Source organism: Salvelinus sp. IW2-2015, unplaced genomic scaffold (assembly GCF_002910315.2).
Source record: "Salvelinus sp. IW2-2015 unplaced genomic scaffold, ASM291031v2 Un_scaffold2450, whole genome shotgun sequence".
Taxonomy (NCBI): Eukaryota; Metazoa; Chordata; class Actinopteri; order Salmoniformes; family Salmonidae; genus Salvelinus; species Salvelinus sp. IW2-2015.
The window spans coordinates 38547-59999 of NW_019943771.1; the positions used below are offsets into that span (position 1 = coordinate 38547).

At 48.5% G+C, this 21453-nt stretch overlaps 1 long non-coding RNA gene across 1 annotated transcript in view; it reads right to left on the reverse strand.

Annotated features, from left to right (window-relative positions):
- LOC112073987 (uncharacterized) overlaps window positions 1-21451 on the reverse strand; it is a 38598-nt gene extending 17147 nt beyond the window's left edge. The window contains exon 1 of the long non-coding RNA XR_002894654.2: window positions 21410-21451. This is a non-coding gene — a long non-coding RNA (uncharacterized lncRNA). The remainder of the gene's footprint in view (window positions 1-21409) is intronic.
- Window positions 21452-21453: the final 2 nt, after the last annotated feature.

Consider the following 21453-nt stretch of genomic DNA (forward strand, 5'->3'; position numbering starts at 1 on the left):
CACTGGTCACTTTATAATGTTACTCCAACCCTGCACCTTTAGAGGCTTGCTGGCCCTCTATACCATAGGACAGGGAAATCACTGGCCACTTTAATAATGTTACCTCCACCCTGCGACCTTAAGAGGCTGCTGCAACCTCTATACATAGACATGGAATCACTGGGCCACTTTATAATGTTACTTCCCACCCGCACCTTTAGAGGCTGCTGCCCTCTATACACATAGACATGATCCACTGGTCACTTTAATAATGTTACCCAAACGCTGCTCACCTTAGAGGCTCGTGCCCTCTATACATAGACATGGAATTCACTGGTCCCTTAATAATGTTACTCCACCCTGCCACCTTAGAGGCTGCTCTGCCCTACTATACATTAGACATGGAAATGCACTGGCTACTTTAATAATGTTTACATCTTGTACTGTACTCTTTACTAATGTATTTAAAGCTGTATTTCTATATGCCAGCAAATACCATCCTTATTCAAACTATTAGCCTCCATATATATAGCTTATTCTTACACTACGTATTATAGCAGTTATCTACAGTATTCTTATACAACATACTGAATTCCATGAATGGTGTCTATACATCCAATAATACCATATATATACGAGATAAACTTCAGTCAATTAGGTTTCCCTCCTGGGACATACCTACTCATTTCAACGCTTTAAAAACTTTTTTTTTTTTTACTGGGTTTTCTATTAGTGTAAATAATATGAAGTACATCAAAACTATGAATATAACACATTGTGGAATCATATAGTGTCCAACAACATTGGACTGGTACGTATAGTGTATCATACAGCGGGGCTCAAACTTACTAGCCACCCCTGAGTGGCACACCGCACAAACATAATTACATACAAATACTCCCCGCGTGGCGCCAGTGGTCTAGGGCACTGCATCGCATGTGCTACTCGAGCCACCAGAGGTCTGCTGTTCGCAGCCCAGGCCTCTGTCGCAGCCGGCGCGCACGGGTAGATCCGTCGGGGCCGAACGCACATTGGCCATAGCGTCGTCCGGGGTTAGAGCAGGGTTTGGCGGTTAGGGAGGGTTGGCCTGGTAGGGATAACCCTGTCTCAGATATTGTAAAAACAAATGTTAATAAAATGTTAATGACTCTACTTGTAAAGTCGCTAGGATAGAAGCGTCTGCTTAAAAGTGACTACAATATGTAAATGTAAATATACATAAATATAATTGTTATAAACTATTAAAATACCAAACATACATAAGAAATACTAATTTTTATTTAATTGTTTCAATGGAACCTCAACAAAATGTCCGCCAAATCAAAGTATCCAAATTGAAATGATGATTGTAAATAACATCTTACCAAAATTAAACCAGGAATTACATTCCACTTATTTAAAGTGTATCTAAGTCTTAGGGAACATATTTAGCCATTTAACAATCACCTCCTGTTTCACTAGGGTATAAATGATCCGTTAGACTCTTCCGACATCTCACATCACACCTCATGCGTGCGCGACAGCGTCGAGTGATAGGGTATCAGCTTCCTAAGTACAAACACAGTCCTAGGTGAGGAACAAAGGAGCAGGGCGGACGCATAATGGGATGCAAAAAAACTGCTATCCTTCACAACTAGAGACTAGTGAAGGAAATAACAATATGCTGAAAAGTCAACCTGACAGTGGGACAACGACAGAATGGCGGCGGGGACGCGGGGTACCTTCCTCCGGGGAAGGGGGGGAGGGCAGGGGAAGGACAGGGGAAGAAGGGCAGTGAGGGGGGTACAGCGGACCGATGGCAATATCCTTTGTTGTCGCGCGCAGTAGAGCACCATGAAGACAGATACAACCGAGAGAAGCCTGGAGGCTTCTCTCACGGAGAAAGACGAAGGAGGAGCGGTGCACCTTTCGACCCACCAGCACAAAACTCACCGTCCGTAGTGGCGCAGCGCGCTAATCACAGGGATGCCCACATGATTAGCAACTCAGAGTGAAGCCACCGCCTCCACAGCAACTCATGGCGAACAACTGTTCAGAGAGATATGACAGGAGAAGAGCGAAATGTCGAGTACGCACAGGGACACAACTAGATCGCGAACAAAGACGTCACAAGGCTAGCTATATATAAAAGCTACAAACAACACAAATCATACTTAGCGAAATCTCGATTGCAGACCCATAATATCAAACCAATGCTAACGTATAATGAAAAAGCATCGTACGAAGCATGCAATAAACCATTCTTCACATGTGCAACATCCAACACAACTATATAGCTATCGTCACAACATCGCTCTGACAAGTCAATATGAGACAGTGCCAAACAGGAGACTTACGTGGAGCAGCGCACGACAGGGCGGGGTCATTGTACGCAAACGGAAGAGCAAGGAATAACCTGCTCCAAATACGATGCTTGCACAGAAAAACAGTAACACAAAATATAATCATCGACGGCGTGATCGCCGGGAAGCTCGCGTCTCACAGATGCTACTGCGGAGTGAAGGCGCATGCTAGACAAGGCGAGGCACGAACTGGATGGATGCGAGTCTCTCCAAAAATAGACATGATACACAGAACACACAACGATCTGAAGCTACAAACAAAAGCGTGGGAGCAAAGACCCTGGGGCGGCGTAGACAGGCGAGGGGTCTGCCTGGACCACCATACAAAGACACACGCCCAATGCCCGGACCTCCCGGATTGGCTATAGTCGGGAACAAACGACAGGGCCAAGAAGGGGACCCAACCACGGGCGGAGCCGCGCACACGAGAGACTCGATGGAAGAAATCCATAACAAGGGAGTCCCGCGACCCGACTGGCCGGCTCGGACACAAAGTTGTCACGCAGGCGGAGACTATCCACATACTTGAATGGTCCCGGCGCTGGGGCCACTACACTGAGTCCGAATATTCGGGTCAGCCCACGCAAGTGAAAGACAGCAACTGAACCTCAAGGCTCGGCAAAGTGGAGGTGCAAGAAGGTTCTCAAGCGAGGGAATCGGGTACGTAGAGATGCGAATACAAAGGGGCTCGAAAGCGCGCCACGCACTCAAATCTCAGCATCACTGGTCACGGACTATGGCCGCCGGCGGGCGAATAGTGAACGAGCAGCCCAAGACGGCATGCGAACTCAATCTGGGTGAGGCTGAGGTTCGGTTAGGCACATGCAGTGGGAGGGGAATAGTAGCTCAACTGTTCAACACACCTATATTCTGCGACGTTGCTCTTCACTGTGTTGGCCGCCCGACTCATCCTATCGCGCAGGATCTCTTGGTAGCTCAGCGGCAGCTCACGCGGGATGGATAGCAGGGGCGAGGAGAAACTGTCCGGGAATCAGTGTGCGGGAGTACAACAAATGCGTGCGAGGGAGGGAACTGAGCGCGTCAATCGAGGCGGGGGAGGTGAAAAGAGAGCTCGAGTCTCCTACCCTCATCGTGGGAGTGAGAGCGTAGATATCAAGTCGAGCTGTGTCTCAAACGAGAGCAACGGCGTGTCGACGTGTGAGATTAGCGAACTGTTGCGGCGCGTGTCAAGCGACCAAGACGCCCATCTGATAGAGATGAGTGACACAGCGCCCAGATACAGCCCACGAGGAGGGCGTGGCACACTGCATTGCCCCATGAGGAGGGGTGGTTGTAAATAAAGTATATTGTGCTCTCATCCAGGCTCATAGTGTGCAACAACGCTGACCAGAGCCCAGGACACTGATTCCTCTACAACCCTTGCACATCATCGTTATACCCACTCGTGCCGAAACTCCCTAGTACACTCCAGTGTTTAATTGCCTATATTTGTAAATTATTAGGTTGTACGGAGGCACACGGGACCTCAATCTGCAGGATTCGCAACACGTACATATAAGGAGCAGGCCCTCATTATTGGTCAACCACACGTCCAACCACACGGGTAACGCAAAGCACAGCCTATCAGCCTCTCGCCACGACACACTAGCATGCTCCTAACCATAAATTCATTTGCGAAGCAGCAATATAGTGCTAATCATAGACAGCTTATGGTCCGTATTTATTAACGATTGTACGTCTACGACACAGCCCTGCGAGTCTCCTGGTTGGGTTGGGCTGATGGTGGCCTGTTCCCACTGGACTTGTTTGGGTTTATCTTGGCCAGGTTACGTTAGGAAGACTGCGTTAAATGTGAATGAAGAAATAGTGTATAGCTGGGAAGGGACACTCAAACAGCTCATAGAAGCACGAACAAAGCCCCAGGCTAAACGATAGACATCACCACGCCGCATATCGCCTGGTGGTGGGGTTGAGGAACGCTAAACGAGGGAAGACGAAGGCCAGATTGAGAGGAAGTAGAGAAAGCGAATAAAAAAGGGTGTAGTATAGTGAATAGAAGCTGGGGGGGGGAGAGAGAGAGAACGAAGCAAGTGTGAATCAAAGCAGAGCGTAGAGAAGAGAAAAGGCACACGATGACATCTGCCGCCAGGGGGAACACTATAAATAAACTGGTACGGAGCAAAGTGTGTCGCAAAGGGCTGACGTGAACCTACAAACTGATCGGAAGAAGAATACGCACCAGAACACCACGGAAGGCACCGGCACACGACCTAAGTGACAAACCACAACAAAGAAAAAGGCTAGCGTGGCCGGTGGGGGATCCGAGAAAAAGGCAGGGAAGGGGTGGAAAAACAGACAACAGAGAAAATTCACAGACACAACAACAAGGCGTGCCGATTGAAAAGGCGCAAAAAAACCACTAATCAGTCTGCTTCCACCACAGCTATTCGACTGTCGGGAGATGCAAACAGAAGGCGGCACCACCCGCGGCAACATATAGAGGTCAACAAATATGTAACATTTTGAGTAAATCGTACAAAGAGAAGATACAGTCGGGCGAAGGCACACACGTTGGAACAAACCTCATGGGGCCGCACCCCTACGAATGAGACTGGGAAGGCATTAATGGGCGACGGAGGGGAGCGAGCAGAGGGCGTCGGTCATACCGAGACCTAAGTAGTGCTGACACCCAGCGAACCAGGACTCTGACGACGAGAGCGCCAGGACGACGCCGACGCAGATATTGAAGCCGCGCTGAAGACCAAACAAAGCAAAAGAGAACGAACCTCACAACACAGCCAGAGGAATACCCAGAACGAACAGTAGCCATGGAGCAACACAGGATTGGCCCCACGGTGCAGCTTAGGCAGCAGAAATAAAGACAATGCAGCTCAGTGAGCTCCGGGTGCATAACACACAGCTTTCAAAAAGCACCAGCAACCCCCACCTCCACAAACCACAGGCTCTCTGAAGGGTTGCCAGGCACAAAAGGAAAACCGCACAAAGCCTCAACAAAGACCACAACGAGCCTGGATACCTCTGGAGCAGGGTTAAGGGTGCTCGCACAGCCCAAAGCAAAAGCACACTATTATGACCATACAAAGCGCATACTCGAGTGAAGATGTGCTCGGAAAACCAAGACACGGACAAGCTCAGTGTTAGAGAAACTCCTATGACCCTTTAGTAAGGAGGAGAGAAGGTGCCGTGCGTGGGCTCAGGTCAGCAGATGAGACCAAAATGTGCACCCCAGAATACTCTAGAAATGCAGCAATCAAACAAGCATCGGTGTGTGAGTAGCCGAGAACATCCAAATTTGGGTGCGCAGCCAGCAGAAGGCGGCAAAACAAAGAGCCTCGGACAACGAAAACAGCGCAACGGAGGCTGGCGCAGAGAACGAGGACGTCTCATACAAGGACCACAGAGCATGACAAAATGCCGAGCGAACACTAGACGGGAATAGTAAACCCCAACGAGAGAGAATAGCCTGAGCTAACTCGCCCGTCCAACAAAACCAGTCAACTCAGAAAGAGAGGCAGTGGATAGAGGGTAGGGTAGACGGCCCACATATCATATATGTGGAGCGCGTGGACTCTCTGCTACATTACACACAAACAGACGCCCTCTCCGGAGGACAGACACGAGATAGATAGACCCAGATACCAGAAGCTATGGAGAAATAGAGAAACAGCCTAAAATGTAAATTTCCACCACAACAGGGATGCAGAAAGGACACATGCATGTTGGACATAGAACATAACGTAGCTAAATGCCTCTGTCGAGAAATAAGGCTGTGTACTAAATCAAAGTGGAGGGCGACATGCACATGTAGCAGAGAGGACGCAAGCAAATGCGGGCCGCGACCGACAGCATAAAGTCAACAAGGTAACAACAGCCCCACCAGGCGACCTTAATACACACAAACAAACCATGGCTACTAGGTGACTGATAGAATTACCGATCACAAAGATAAAAGAACCCAAAAACATTACCTCAAAGAATGTACGCACGATATGGACGGTGGTGACAAAATACGGTTCTGCTGAGACCAGCAAACCAAAACAATGTGCTCTGCAGCTGATGGCATCCAGTCGATGTCAAACCTCAATACTCAAGAAGAAGAGACCGGACATGCGAGAGCTCGCGTAGTCTCTCAAGAGAGACAGTCGAACGCTTGATCACAAATCCTAAAGACTGTCTCCAAAAAAAATCCCCCGCAGCATGAGAATAGGTCGAACCAGAACGCTGTAAAAGAAGTTAAAGGTCAGAATCAATAGTGAATTATGAGGAATGCGTCCAAATCCCTCCAAAGTGTCCTTTACCTCTGTCAAACATTACAGGAAAAGCGCCATGATGTTATCCTTGCCAAGAGGGGTTTGCACTAAGGTTAATAATTTAAACCTTGATTTTGCGTGAAAGGTTATTTTGTTTAAATAATTGTAATTGATTTTGGTGGGTTCCATTGATACATTTAATAAAGTACAGTATTCTCACATGTTTGGTATTTTGAGTTGCTTCTCTTATAAATTATATTGTTATATTTTGTTGTATTTATTGTTTGTTGATTGCCAGTCAGGCAGTGCCACGTAATGTTAGGAGCCCGCTGTACACTCTCACAAAAAAGGGGATTTTTGACTCCTAATCAGGACCGAGAATCTTTTTATCTTCCGAGGGCTCTGTATCCATGGAGCTGTGTAAATTTGGACTTCACTCATTATCTTCACGCTGAACAACCGGGTTAGATACATTAGCTAAGTTCAATCAGAATTAAATGCATTAAAAATAGATATTCGCAATGTCCCTAATTGTTGCTAAGGTGTTTCAACATTGAAACACCTTGTGTAACTTTCTTAGCGCTAGGTCAGATTTATTTTTTTATTTTTTCATTAAATAACGATGCCCAACGTAAACTGACATTTTCTCTGGCCCAGATCGGTAAGATATGCACTATAATTACAGATTAGAGATTAGAAAACACTCTAAAGTTTCACAAAACTGCTCAAAATTATCTGTGAGTATAACAAATTACTTATTCTGCAGGCGAAAAACCTGAGAAAATATACCTAGAGAAAGAGGACATGAGTTTATTTTCAGGCTTGTATTTTGTTGTCAATCACACCATTTCTCAGTGGGACGTTCAGAAGTTTACATTAACACTCCATAAGTATGTTATTTTGTTATGTCATTTGCACTATTATAATTGTTTAACTTGGTTTGTTGCGACTAGGACACTCCTCGTTTGTGCAACTTCCTTCAATCACAGTGCCCACCTCTAAACACAATAAAGGTGTGGCGTGAATTGTGCCCATTCCTCCTGAACCAGTGCTTGGTCTCAAATCTGAGTCAGGTTTGTAGTCCTCCTTGCTCGCACACGCTTTTCAGTTCTGCCCACAAATTTTCTATAGGATTGATCAGGGCGGTGTATGGCCGCTCCAACTAACCTGGTCTTTGTTGTCCTTAAGCCATTTTGCCACAACTTTGAAAGTATGCAGGGGCATTGTCTCATTTTGGAAGACACATTGCAAACCAATCTTTAACTCCTACTATGACTGTCTTGAGACTGTTGCTTCAATATATCCAATATTGTCTACCTCATGATGCCATCATTTTTAAGTGCACCATCCTTCCTGCAGCAAAGACCCCACAACAATGATGCCTACACACCCCAGCCACGTGATGGTGTCTGCGCATGCAAGCCTGCCCCCTTTTCCCTTCAAAGATAACGCAGTCATATGCAAAACAGTCTATTCGTGTAAACAGACCACAGACCATGCCCCCAAAAGTGACAATCGGGATCCTCAGGTGGCAGGGCAACCGCGAGGCTGGGGCTGGAGATGGGCGAGGTGCGAGGACAGCGGGCGTGCGTCGATCGGAGTCAGATGGAGGTCCCACTCTCAGTGTTCCCAAATATATGGCGGAGAACGAGGACGCGGTGACGCTCGTGCTGACGAGAGGACTCTGTAACCCCAGCCGCTCCATCAGCCTCACAATACGTGAATCATCCTGCATGCTAGTATTCGATGGGGCACTGGGTTCATCTATCCAATGAGAAAGATCATCTCTAAACAGAACCCCCCCAGCATGATAGCGAAAGGTTTTTTCCGCCAGTAACCAATGTAACACTACGTCCAGGAGACATGTCCTAACCTGAATATTTCTCGTGCTCGAGACAGGCGGCACCCCCATTTTCCTTTTTCTTATGAATATGCGTTAGCCGGCCCGTGGGTGAAACCTATTTATCGAATTATGTTTGGTTAAACAATACCTAGCCGGGAGATCTGATTATAAAAAACATTGACATTGTTTCCATTCTACGACCCCATTACGGCATTGACTTTTTGCGAATTTCGTCGAAACGGACACACACGGTCTGGTTCCCCTCACATAATGCGCAACCAACTTTGTTTTTCTGTGATATTACAGTAATAATTACTCGACACAAAACATACATTTGTTGTGTAACTGGGAGTCTCGTGAAATTGAGAACATTCGCAATGGAATCAAAGAGGTTCAAGCAGATTCATTTGATTTTGCCTTTTCGTGACTTTCGTGACCATGCTAAAAAAAACCTACAGCTTTTTTTGTACGGAATTAAAGGCGGGTGTCAATGGAAACCTGGGCTAGTGTTCAAAATACTGCTCTTTGTCAAGAGCTTCCAAGAATATTCTGCCTTGATATTTGCCAGACCTACGGCTAAGGTGCTACCTAATGACGACAAGAGGACGAAGGAAGAGGTAGTGACCCACAGACCTTGCCATGGAAAGAGAGGAGAGGAAGGTAGCTGACCCAAACCTTACCATGTAGAGCAGGAAGAGGAGGTAGTGACCGATGGCGCAGTTCAGGCGCCTTATCTCTTAGATGAGAATTGGCTAACCAAGGAGGGAGAGTGAATCAGATTGTTAGGGTGAGTACTCACACAATTCTCGGAACCTTACCGCATATGATGTGTAGTTGTATTTCGACGGATGATGTCAATCAGATGGCACTGGAACGATTCTCTGACATGAGAGTAGTAGAGTTCGAGTGTGAAAAGAAGGTTCACAGTGCACACCCACCTACCCATTAAACTCAAAATGAGTCCCATCTCTAGATGAGAGAGGAGAGGAGGTAGCCTATCAGAAGTTTCTAGATGAACCCCTACCATGAACGAATGAGCATGATTATCCTGGAGACTTTTCCAACGTTTAAAGCACATCACAGCTAGTGTATGGGTAGTAAACACTCTAGACTCCTTCCCACAAACATATTTGGTGACAACAGTCGAATATTAAGAGGTAAACTAAGCGTTGATCTGATCAACACAAACACTTATCGTTGAGGAGAAAGAGGAGATGTCTATATGTTAGTCCACAACTCTACAAAGTAGTAGTATGCACAGTAAGAATCTCGCACTGTGCCAAACGATAGTTGTTCACAAAGATTTTTGTTGAGCCATCACAGGTGGTTGAAAAACAAGTTAAGACGCCAACTAAGTGATGTAAATTCTCGCATCAACTCGTAGATTTAATATGAAGTATATATGTTAGATCATGCTAACCATGATCTCGTAATACCAGATCTAGGCATTAATATCTTAATATGAAGTTATATAAATTTAAGTATGATTATAATTAGCTACAACTAGAACCATTTCATTAAAGTGTCCAGTATTGGGACCAGCGTAGGCAGCAGCCTTCTCTGAGTTAGCGATGGCTGTTTAACAGTATGATGGCCTTGAGATAGAAGCGATCTTTCAATCTCTCCTCCCAGCTTGATGCATCTCTACTACCTCACCTCCTGGAATATCAACGTGAACAGGCAGTGCTCATGGTTGGCGCCTTGATGATCTTTTTGGCCTTCCTTGACATCGGGTTCTGTAGTGTCATGCAGAGCAGTAGTTTGCCCCGGGTGATGCGATTGTGCAGACCGCACCACCCTCTGGAAGAGCATGCGATTAGGGCGTTGCAGTGCCATCTACCAGGTATCATACAGGCCCAAACAGGATCTCTCGATTGTGCATCTTTAAAAGTTGTGATGTTTAGTGACAGGCCAAATTCTCAGCTCCTGAGTTGAAGAGCCGCTGTTGCCCAGGAACTTAAAAACTTTCCACCAATCCACTCGGTCCCTCGATTGTAGACTAGAGGGGGCCTCCTCTGCTGTTTCCTGAAGTCACGATATCTCCTTTAGTTTATTGACATGAGCTGAGAGGTTGTTTTCCTGACACCACAACTCGAGTTGCCCTCACCTCCTCCCTGTTAGGCTGCTGTCCTTTGGTGATCAAGCCCACCACTGTTGTGTTTGTCTGCCAAACTTTGCATGATGAGTTTGGAGTGGATGGACCACGCAGTCGGTGGAAACAAGATACAGGAAGCTGCATGCACACACCCTTGTGGGGCCCCAGTGGAGCAGTAGCGAAGTGTGGAATGGCCCCCACCACGGGGGCGCCCAGTGCAGAAAGGCCCAGGAGCAAACAGCTGGCGCAAAGGGAGGTGGAGAACCCAGGGCCAGCCAGCGGCTGAGCTGAGGGTGACAGGAGGGGAATGCTTGAGCTGGAGTCAAGGAACAGCACGTCGACATAGGATGGGAGGACAGAGGGGATGAGGCAGTGGCAGTTGCGTGAGGGCGAGGTCAAGCTGGACCACGGGTGCCGGCCGGTTAATGAGCAAACTGACAGCTGGGCTGAGGTGGCAGAGAGTGGCGCGGGGAATGAGTCCGGACTAGCCCCCCAAAGCACTGGTGACAGAAGTGAGGAACTACAGGAGGAGGCTATGAGTCATAGCTAGGCTGTGCAGCGGAAAGCAGTGGGACAACAGCCTGGGAGAGGAGCGAAGGAAATGTCTGGTAACACACACCAGCAGACTGCGGCGCATGCGTCGCGAGACGGACGTGGCGGGCCGGCGGGCCAGCAGTCACCCGTGGCGGATGGGCCGGCGGAACAAGGGGAAATGGTGAACGCAGTGTGTCAGCCACGTGTGTGGAGAAGGGAGAAGAGCCGGCAGGGCGGGAAGGAGCGAGCCAGCGACCGGGCACTGGCAGGATCCCCAAAGACAAAAACTGGAGCGGGGACTTGAGCGAGAGCGGAGGCCGTAGACCCCCACAAACGCGCATGCACAGGGGAGAACCCACGCCCACGACTAGACTACACCCACCACGGGTCACCAGACGCAAAACTACACACTACCATGAGAGAGAATGAGAGATGCAGAGTGTCGTCGCACCAAACCCCCTACCATCCGCAGAGAAGAACGGTAGTCGACCACACCTACATGAGAGATGACGGCTAGGACCACACCCTGACATGATGAGAGAGAGGTAGTGACACAACACCCTACCATGAGAGAGGGCGTCAGTGACCACACCTACCATGAGAAGAGGGAGCGTAGTGGACCACCACCCTTACCATGAGAGGGACGACGCGCTACCCCTAAGAAGTCACGTGCTTTATCACACTAGCCTGGTGAGTGAAAGCGATAGACCAACACTCCGCGCTACCTCTCGCAGGTCTGTTATCGCTCTTGTGCATAGTACGCGTGATGGCGGGATCAACAACGATGATTCTCTATCACCTCGAGAGTGAGCGTCAGCGTGACTGCCAACATCACCAGGTGAGCGATAGGCATGCGTGATGAGACGTATGCGAGGATAGATAGACGCCATTACCTACATGAGTAGAGGGAATGTGCTCCAGGCAACCTATCATACTTGAGGATGCAGCGCAGCGCGCGATCCTGTCCAGATAGAAGACCGGCCATACACATACACATTGAGAGACGTTGCCGCAGTCGTGCGACTCGAGTGATGATCACTCGGACTGAGAGAGTACCTGCGCGAATCATACGGTTTCAAGATTTAACGAATCACACTATACGAAATGTCATATGCTGAATTCCTCAGAGATACAAATCACGTATAATTGCGTTCCGTATCGGCGTCTAGCTTCCAAGCGCGCCACGGCCACTCAAGCGGTCGTCGCTTTCGTACCCTGAAATCCACGACGCGGTACCCACATGAACCTATCGCGATGAGCATAAGGCCCGCGAAGACCTAGATAAATCTTGACCACACCTACATTGAGGAGAGGACCGGTAGGGAACCACACCTACCATGAGAGAGAGGGTAGTGACCACACCGTACCATCGACGAGAGGAGGTAGTGACCACAACCTACCATGAAGGAGAGGACGGTAGTGACCACACCTACCATGGAGAGAGGAGGTAGTGACCACACCTACCATGAGAGAGAGAGGAGAGACGGTAGTGACCACACCTAACCATGAAAGAAGGTTATCTGCGTTTTAGATAAGCCACACGGTCTACGTTGATGGCTTCATCAAATAACCGTCAGCTCCGTTACGTGTGACTACGCACCCGTCTACAGTAGGCTGTCGGTGTGGTCGTTCGCAGCAGATCTTATCGCGCGCACACCTTCCCCTTTGGGAATCCCGGCTATGGGATGGAATAGATACCGAGGCAAGCAGGTGTCACCCAACTTGGGCCCCGTGCAGCACGGAATCACGACAGGCACTCCGTAACGTCTCTTATCACCGCCTACCACAGACCAGTTCCTAACTGGTCACGTATCTCGATACATCATAGCATCTCCCCGTACGAACGACGCGGCCTATCACGGCGACTACCCCGATATTGAGGGCGGTTAAGTAAATTTTTTAAATGTCGTACAAATAGGTCACCGCACCCTGACGGGCGTAGAACCCAAATCCCAGTGAATAACACCGCATTTGCATACCGAGATAAAGCACTGCGAGCCTCACCCTCCACTTCGTGGTATCTTTCAGAAATCGACTGCGCCGTGCTCAAACCCTGCGGTATGCTCCTCCCTCTAGCGTGTACGCGTCTGTCCTGCCAGGAATAATGACCGGTCTATCTATAAACTATCACCCGACGCGCCGCTTCCTCCCACCTATCAAAGGTACAAAGAAAGATCTTTTGGCGCCACCGAGTGTATGTTCCCCCTTGAAGATATGCCGAAGACCGCCATTTCGTTATCTACTGACACCGCACGCGCTATCTCATCCGGGCTGTTCCTGCGCCCCAGACCCCCCCGCGCAAATCTACCTACCTACACGGCGATAGAACCCCTATTCCTAGCCGTCCAGAGCACACGAGCTGCGACGACGAAACTCTCTAACTTGGACTCTGTGGCTCTTATCACACACAGACTAACTTCTTATCCCCGGAGCTTCTCAGTACCCCCCTCCCGTAGTCCTGTGATACCGGGTCATCGTCGATCTATAAGAGCTATAGTGGTCACATCACTCAAGTGACGGGATCTGTACGGCCAAATAGAAAACAGGGAACTTTCAAACCCAGTCACGCCCTTCGAATTGAGTCACCCTTGACGTTGATTAGTCCAGTCTACTGAGAGCTGAATATGTGTGACCCTGACCCAGACTGCATCGGGCTTCGCTAAGGTCTTCCCAGCGTACACTTCATATTCATACCCTACTTACTGGAGTATCACCTGGGCCCACCCAGGTATCTGAAGCAGTCTGTAACGGCATAGGAAACCTAAGTGCCATTTCATCTGCGGTGCCCATTTATCAGCAGATCGACGTCGCCACACATCCAAATTCGAAGAGGGAGAGGAGGTAGTGACCACATCCTACCATTGAAGGAGAGGAGAGGAGTAGTGACCACACCTACCATTAGAGAGGAGAGGAAAGTAGTTGACCAACACTCACCTAGAGAAGAGAGAGGAGGTAGTGACCACACCTACCAGTGAGAGAGGAAGGAGGTAGTGACCACACCTACCATGAGAGAGGAGGTAGTGGACCACACCTACCATGAGAGGGAGGGTAGTGACCACACCTACCATGAGAGAGGAGGTAGTGACCACACCTACCATGAGAGAGGAGAGGGAAGGTAGTGACCACACCTACCATGGAGAGGAGAGGAGGTAGTGACCACACCTACCATGAGAGAGGAGAGGGGTAGTGACCTCGCACCTACACACTCGAGAGAGAGGAGGTGTGACAACCTACCATGCGAGAGGAGGTAGTGACCACACCCTACCATGAGATGAGTGACCACACCTACCAATGAGAGAGGAGGTAGTGACCACACCTACCATGAGAGAGAGAGGAGGTAGTGACCACACCTACCATGGAAGAGGAATAGATAGTCCACAGACCTACCATGAGAGAGGAAGAGGTAGTGACCACACCTACCATGAGAGAGAGAGAGTGAAGGTAGTGAGCCACACCTACCATGAGAGAGGAGGTATGACCCACACTACCATGAGAGAGGAGGTAGTGACCACACCTACCATGAGAGAGGAGAGGATGGTAGTGACCACACCTACCATGAGAGAGGAGAGGAGGTAGTGACCCACCTACCATGAGAGAGGAGAGGGAGTAGTGACCACACCTACCTGAAGAGAGGAGGTAGTGACCACACCTACCATGAGAGAGGAGAGGTGTGAGTGCCGTCTACTCCCCTCTGCGACCTCCCCACAGGATATCAGTCAGACTGGAGCATTTTTCCCTTTGCAAGGAGGCCTCCTCCATACAGAGACGCACTTCCTGGTTGGTCTTCCTGTATCCATGACAGGCCCAGACAGGAGCCTCGCACAGCCCTGCGACTGGGATACGCCCTTCACTCTTGAGTGAGTCACAGAGGCTGCTGGTGGAGCCGGTGTTTACCTCGAAGGGTGAGGCAGAGCAGCGCCTTAAAGCACAGCCCGTTAAAGCACCCGCGGCCCGTTAAAGCACGGCCCGTTAAGGCCACCCGTGTAGTTCTCTGGGGAGTGAACATTGACAGGCCGGACGCATGGCGGTGTCGTCTGTAGGTTGTGGAGGAAGATACGACGTTAAGGTAGAAGCCTGGTCTTGATCAGGTAGGTCACCGTTTAGGCACTGTCCTGGGACATGACTTTACCAGGGTGAGTAGTCATCCTGAGCTATGAACTGGCAAGAGTGAGGTGAGTGAATCCCCTGCTGTCTGACTGGCTAAGGTGAGGAATCCCCTGCTGTCTGATTGGCTAAGGTGAGTGAATCCCCTGCTGTCTGATTGGCTAAGGTGATTGGAATCCCCGTGATGTCATTGTCATTCTGTTCAGACAGGCTCAGGACGTGATCAGACGTTCTCTTGAGGAGTTCCTTCAGTTCCTTCTCTTTCGGTCGAAGATGTGGGTCGCCTCCTCGCCTGCGTTAGAGCCGGGTTGCTGTCTGTCTCTGTCGAGAGTCCCAGGGCCTTGTCTTTGAGGGTCAAGAGGTACCAGTATCCTCTCGGTTAGTTGTTCTTTGGAGCCAGACTCTCTGAGAGAGCTGTCATGTGTCACTAGAAAAGAGGTTTCTGGACCTATAATAGGGTCTGGGTCAGGGCCCGGGTCAGAGCTGACTGCCTGAGAGAGTGGACAGGCTGTGGCTCTGTGTCTCTGGCTGAGGCCTGAGGGAGAGGCCTGTCCGGAGGGAGAGGCCTGTCCGGAGGGAGAGGCCTGTCCGGAGGGAGAGGCCTGTCGGAGGGAGAGGCCTGTCCGAGGGAGGGCCTGTCCGGAGGGAGAGGCCTGTCCGGAGGGAGAGGCCTGTCCGGATGGTGAGGCCTGTCCGGATGGTGAGGCCTGTCCGGCATGGTGAGGCCTGTCCGGCTGGAGAGGCCTGTCTGGCTGGGGAGGCCTGTCTGGCGCTGGGGAGGCCTGTCTGGCTGGGGAGGCCTGTCTCGGCTGGGGAAGGACTGTCTAGCAACTGGATGCAGTCTATCACAGTGCCATCCGTTTTGTCACCAAAGCCCCATATACTACCCACCACTGCGACCTGTACACTCTCGTCGGCTGGCCCTCACTTCATATTCGTCGCCAAACCCTCTGGCTCCAGGTCATCTACAAGTCTCTGCTAGGTAAAGCCCCGCCTTATCTCAGCTCACTGGTCACCATAGCAGCACCCACTCGTAGCATGCGTTCCAGCAGGTATATCTCACTGGTCACCCCCAGAGCCAATTCTTCCTTTGGCCGCCTCTCCTTCCAGTTCTCTGCTGCCAATGACTGGAACGAACTGCAAAAATCACTGAAGCTGGAGACTCATACCTCCCTCACTAACTTTAAGTATCAGCTGTCAGAGCAGCTCACAGATTACTGCACCTTTACACAGCCCATCTGTAAATAGCCCGCCCAACTACCTCATCCCCATATTGTTATTATTTTTCTTCTCCTTTGCACCCCAGTATCTCTACTTGCACACTCATCTTCTGCACATCTATCACTCCAGTGTTTAATTGCTATATTTGTAATTATTTTGCCACTATGGCCTATTTATTGCCTTACCTCCCTAATCTTACCTCATTTGCACACATTGTATATAGACCTTTTCTATTGTATTATTGACTGTATGTTGTTGTTGTTTGTGTCACACTGCTTTGCTTTATCTTGGCCAGGTCTTAGTTGTAAATGAGAACTTGTTCTCAACTGGCCTACCTGGTTAAATAAAGGGTTAGATAATTAAATAAATAATAATAACTGGCAGATCAAAGAGACAGATGATCGTAGACCTTCATAAATCTGGTCATGGCTACAAGAAGATCCACAAACGATTGAATATACCACTGAGCACTGTCAGGGCAATTATTTTTTAAATCTAAAAGATATGGAACAGTTGAAAACCTCATGGGTAGAGGACGCAAATGCATTTTGTCCCCCAGGATAGGGAGGAGGATGGTGAGAAAAGCAACAACATCCCCAAGAATCGCCGTGAAAGAATTGCAGGCCTTGGTGTCGTCTTGGTGTCACCAGGTTTCAAAAAGCACCATCAGACGCCACCTCCACAACCACAGGCTCTCTGGAAGGGTTGCCAGAAGACGCCACCTCCACAACCACAGGCTCTCTGGAAGGGTTGCCAGAAGAAAGCACTTTCTGACCTCAAACGCTTGGAGTTTGCCAAACGTCATTTAAATTATGACTAGAAGAAGGTGCTCTGGTCAGATGAGACCAAAATGGAACGTTTTGGTCAGATACAGCATCGGTATGTTTGGCGTCGAAACAGAGATGCATACAAGGAGAGGCACCTCATACCCACGGTGAAATATGGAGGTGGGTCAGTGATATTTTGGGTCTGTTTTAATTCCAGAGGTTCAGGGGCACTGGTTAAGATTGATGGCATAATGAATTCCACCAAGTATCAGGCCATTTTGGCTGACAATCTGGTTGTCTCTGTCAGAAGGCTGGGACTTGGCTGTAGGTGGACTTTCCATCAAGAAAATGACCCAAAACATACCTCAAGATCCACATGAGGTGGTGACCAAATACGGTTCTGTGACAACAAAATCAATGTTCTGCCATGGCCATCTCAGTCGTCGGACCTCAATCCAATAGAAAAACCTGTGGGCTGAGTTTAAGAGGGCAGTTGATAAGCGCAAACCCAAGAATGTGAAGGATCCTGAAAGGATCTGCATAGAGGAATGGTCCAAAATCCCTCCAAATGTGTTCCTTAACCTTGTCAAACATTACAGGAAAAGACGCCATGATGTTATCCTTGCCAGAGGGGTTTGCACTAAGTAATAAATTAAACCTTGATTTTGGTGAAAGGTATTTTGTATTAAATAATTGTATGATTTTGGTGGGTTCCATTGATACATTAATAAAGTACAGTATTTCTCACATGTTGGTATTTTGAGTTTCTCTCTATAATTATATTGTTTATATTTGTTGTATTATTGTTTGTGATTGCCAGTCAGGAGTGCCAGTAATGTTGGAGCCCGCTGTACACTCTCACAAAAAAGGGGATTGACTCCTAATCAGGACCGGATCTTTTATTTCCGAGGCTCTGTATCCATGAGCGTGTAAATTTGGGACTTCACTCATTATCTCARGCTGAAACAACCGGGTTAGATACATAGCTAGTTCAATCAGAATTAAATGCATAAAATATGATATTCGCAATGTCCCTAATTGTCTGCTAAGGTGTTTCAATTGAAACACCTTGTGTTAACTTCTTAGCGCTAGGGGTCAGATTTATTTTTTTTATTTTTTTTAAATAACGTGCCCAACGTAAACTGACATTTTCTCTGGCCCAGATCGTAGAATATGCATATAATTTACAGATTAGGATAGAAAACACTCTAAAGTTTCCAAAACTGTCAAAATATTATCTGTGAGTATAACAATACTTATTCTGCAGGCGAAAACCTGAGAAAATATAACCCGGAAGTGATATATATATTTTTTTAACTGTGTTTCCTGGCCCGCCTATCCTCCATTTAAAGGGGTATCAACCAGATTCCTTTTCCAATGGCTTCCTCAGGCTGTGACCAGGCTTTAGACATAGTTTCAGGCTTTTATTTTAAGCTGCTGTATCTTCCCTGAGAGACCACGTATACAGTGCTTCATTCTCCCATTTCATCGTACTTATTTTCACTTCTAATATTTTCATAACATCTGAAATTTTCTTCCTACACTGAACAGTTCCCAAGACTTTAGTAAATACCCAGAAGATCCACCTTTTTAAAGAGGCCGTGGTTGTATCAACCAGAAAACAGTATTAAACCTAATTTTATTCCCCTTAATCCCTGACTTAAAAGGTAACAGTGGCACTTATCTATCTCAGTATTCTCTAGGATCTGAATGGCTTTTTCCCTCATGCCCCTATACATATATCCTATCTAATTATTTCATTCGAAGGCGCCTGTGGACCAGAAGCTTTAGACATAGTTTCAGGCTTTTATTTTGAAAAATGAGCAAGTTTTGTTTTTCTAAAGTAGTCAGGTGTCCTCTGAATTTTCCTGTGCGCGCGGACGACAGGGGCACCCCATTTCCTTTTGTCTCTTATTGAATAGGTTACGGTCGGGGTGAAATATTATCGATTATGTTTGTTAAAAACAACCTGGGGATTGATTTATAAAACAATTTGACATGTTTCTACCCATTACGGATACTTTTTGGAATTTGTCGAACGGAACACGGCTTTGGTTCTCAACATAATGCGCAACCAAATTTTTTTTGTGATATAAGTAATATTTATCGAACAAAAATAACATTTGTTTGTGTAACTGGGAGTCTCGTGAGTGGAAACATCCGAAGATTATCAAAAGGTAAGCGATTCATTTGATTGCTTTTCTGACTTTCGTGACCATGCTAAAAACCTACAGTGTTTTTGTCGGATAAAGCTGGTTCAATGGAACCCTGGCTAGTGTCAAAACATGCTTTTGTCAAGAGTTCAGTAATATTTGCTTGATTTTGCAGACCTACGGCTAAGGTGTACCTTAATGAGAGAGGAGAGGAGGTAGTGACCACACCTACCATGAGAGAGGAGAGGAGGTAGTGACCACACCTACCATGAGAGAGGAGAGGAGGTAGTGACCACACCTACCATGAGAAGAGGAGAGGAGGTAGTGACCACACCTACCATGAGAGAGGAGAGGAGGTAGTGACCACACCTACCATGAGAGAGGAGAGGAGGTAGTACCACACCTACCATGAGAGAGGAGAGGAGGTAGTGACCACACCTACCATGAGAGAGGAGGGGTAGTGACCAACCTACCATGAGAAGAGGAGGTAGTGACCACACCTACCATGAGAGAGGAGAGGAGGTAGTGACCACACTACCATGAGAGAGGAGAGGAGGTAGTGACCACACCTACCATGAGAGAGGAGGAGGTAGTGACACACACCCTACCATGAGAGAGGAGAGGAGGTAGTGTTCCACACCTACCATGAGGAGAGGAGAGGAGGTAGTGACCACACCTACCATGAGAGAGGAGGTAGTGACCACACCTACCATGAGAGAGGAGGTAGGACCACACCTACCATGAGAGAGGAGGTAGTGACCACACCTACCATGAGAGAGGGGTAGTGACCAACCTACCATGAGAGAGGAGGTAGTGACCACACCTACCATGAGAGAGGAGGGAGGTAGTGACCACACCTACCACATGAGAGAGGAGGTAGTGACCACACCTACCATGAGAGAGGAGTAGTGACCACACCTACCATGAGAGGAGGAGGTAGTGACCACACCTACCATGAGAGAGGAAGAGGAGGTAGTGACCACACCTACCATGAGAGAGGAGGTAGTGACCACACCTACCATGAGAGAGGAGAGGAGGTAGTGACCACACCTACCATGAGAGAGGAGAGGAGGTGTGTGACCACACCTACCATGAGAGAGGAGGTAGTGACCACACCTACCATGAGAGAGGAGGTAGTGACCACACCTACCATGAGAGAGGAGGTAGTGACCACACCTACCATGAGGAGGAGGTAGTGACCACACCTACCATGAGAGAAGGAGGTAGTGACCACACTTACCATGAGAGAGGAGGTAGTGACCACACCTACCATGAGAGAGGAGGTAGTGACCACACCTACCATGAGAGAGGAGAGGAGGTAGTGACCACACCTAGCCATGAGAGAGGAGAGGAGGTAGTGACCACACTACCATGAGAGAGGAGAGAGGTAGTGACCACACCTACCATGAGAGAGGAGAGTAGTGACCACACCTACCATGAGAGAGGAGAGGAGGTAGTGACCACACCTACCATGAGAGAGGAGAGGAGGTAGTGACCACACCTACCATGGAGAGAGGAGGTAGTGACCACACCTACCATGAGAGAGGAGAGGAGGTAGTGACCACACCTACCATGAGAGGAGGAGGTGTGACCACACCTACCATGAGAGGAGAGGAGGTAGTGACCACACCTACCATGAGAGAGGAGAGGAGGTAGTGACCACACCTACCATGAGAGAAGGAGAGGAGGTAGTGACCAACCTACCATGAGAGAGGAGGTAGTGACCACACCTACCATGAGGAGGAGGTTGACCACACTACCAGAGAGAGGAGGTAGTGACCACACCTACCATGAGAGAGGAGGTAGTGACCACACCTACCATGAGAGAGGAGGAGGTAGTGACCACACCTACCATGAGAGAGGAGGTAGTGACCACACCTACCATGAGAGAGGAGGTAGTGACCACACCTACCATGAGAGAGGAGGGAGGTAGTGACCACACCTACCATGAGAGAGGAGGTAGTGACCACACCTACCATGAAGAGGAGGTAGTGACCACACCTACCATGAGAGAGGAGAGGAGGTAGTGACCACACCTACCATGAGAGAGGAGAGGAGGTAGTGACCACACCTACCATGAGAGAGGAGAGGAGGTAGTGACCACACCTACCATGAGAGAGGGGTAGTGACCACACCTACCATGAGAGAGGAGAGGTAGTGAGTGCCGTCTACTCCCCTCTGCG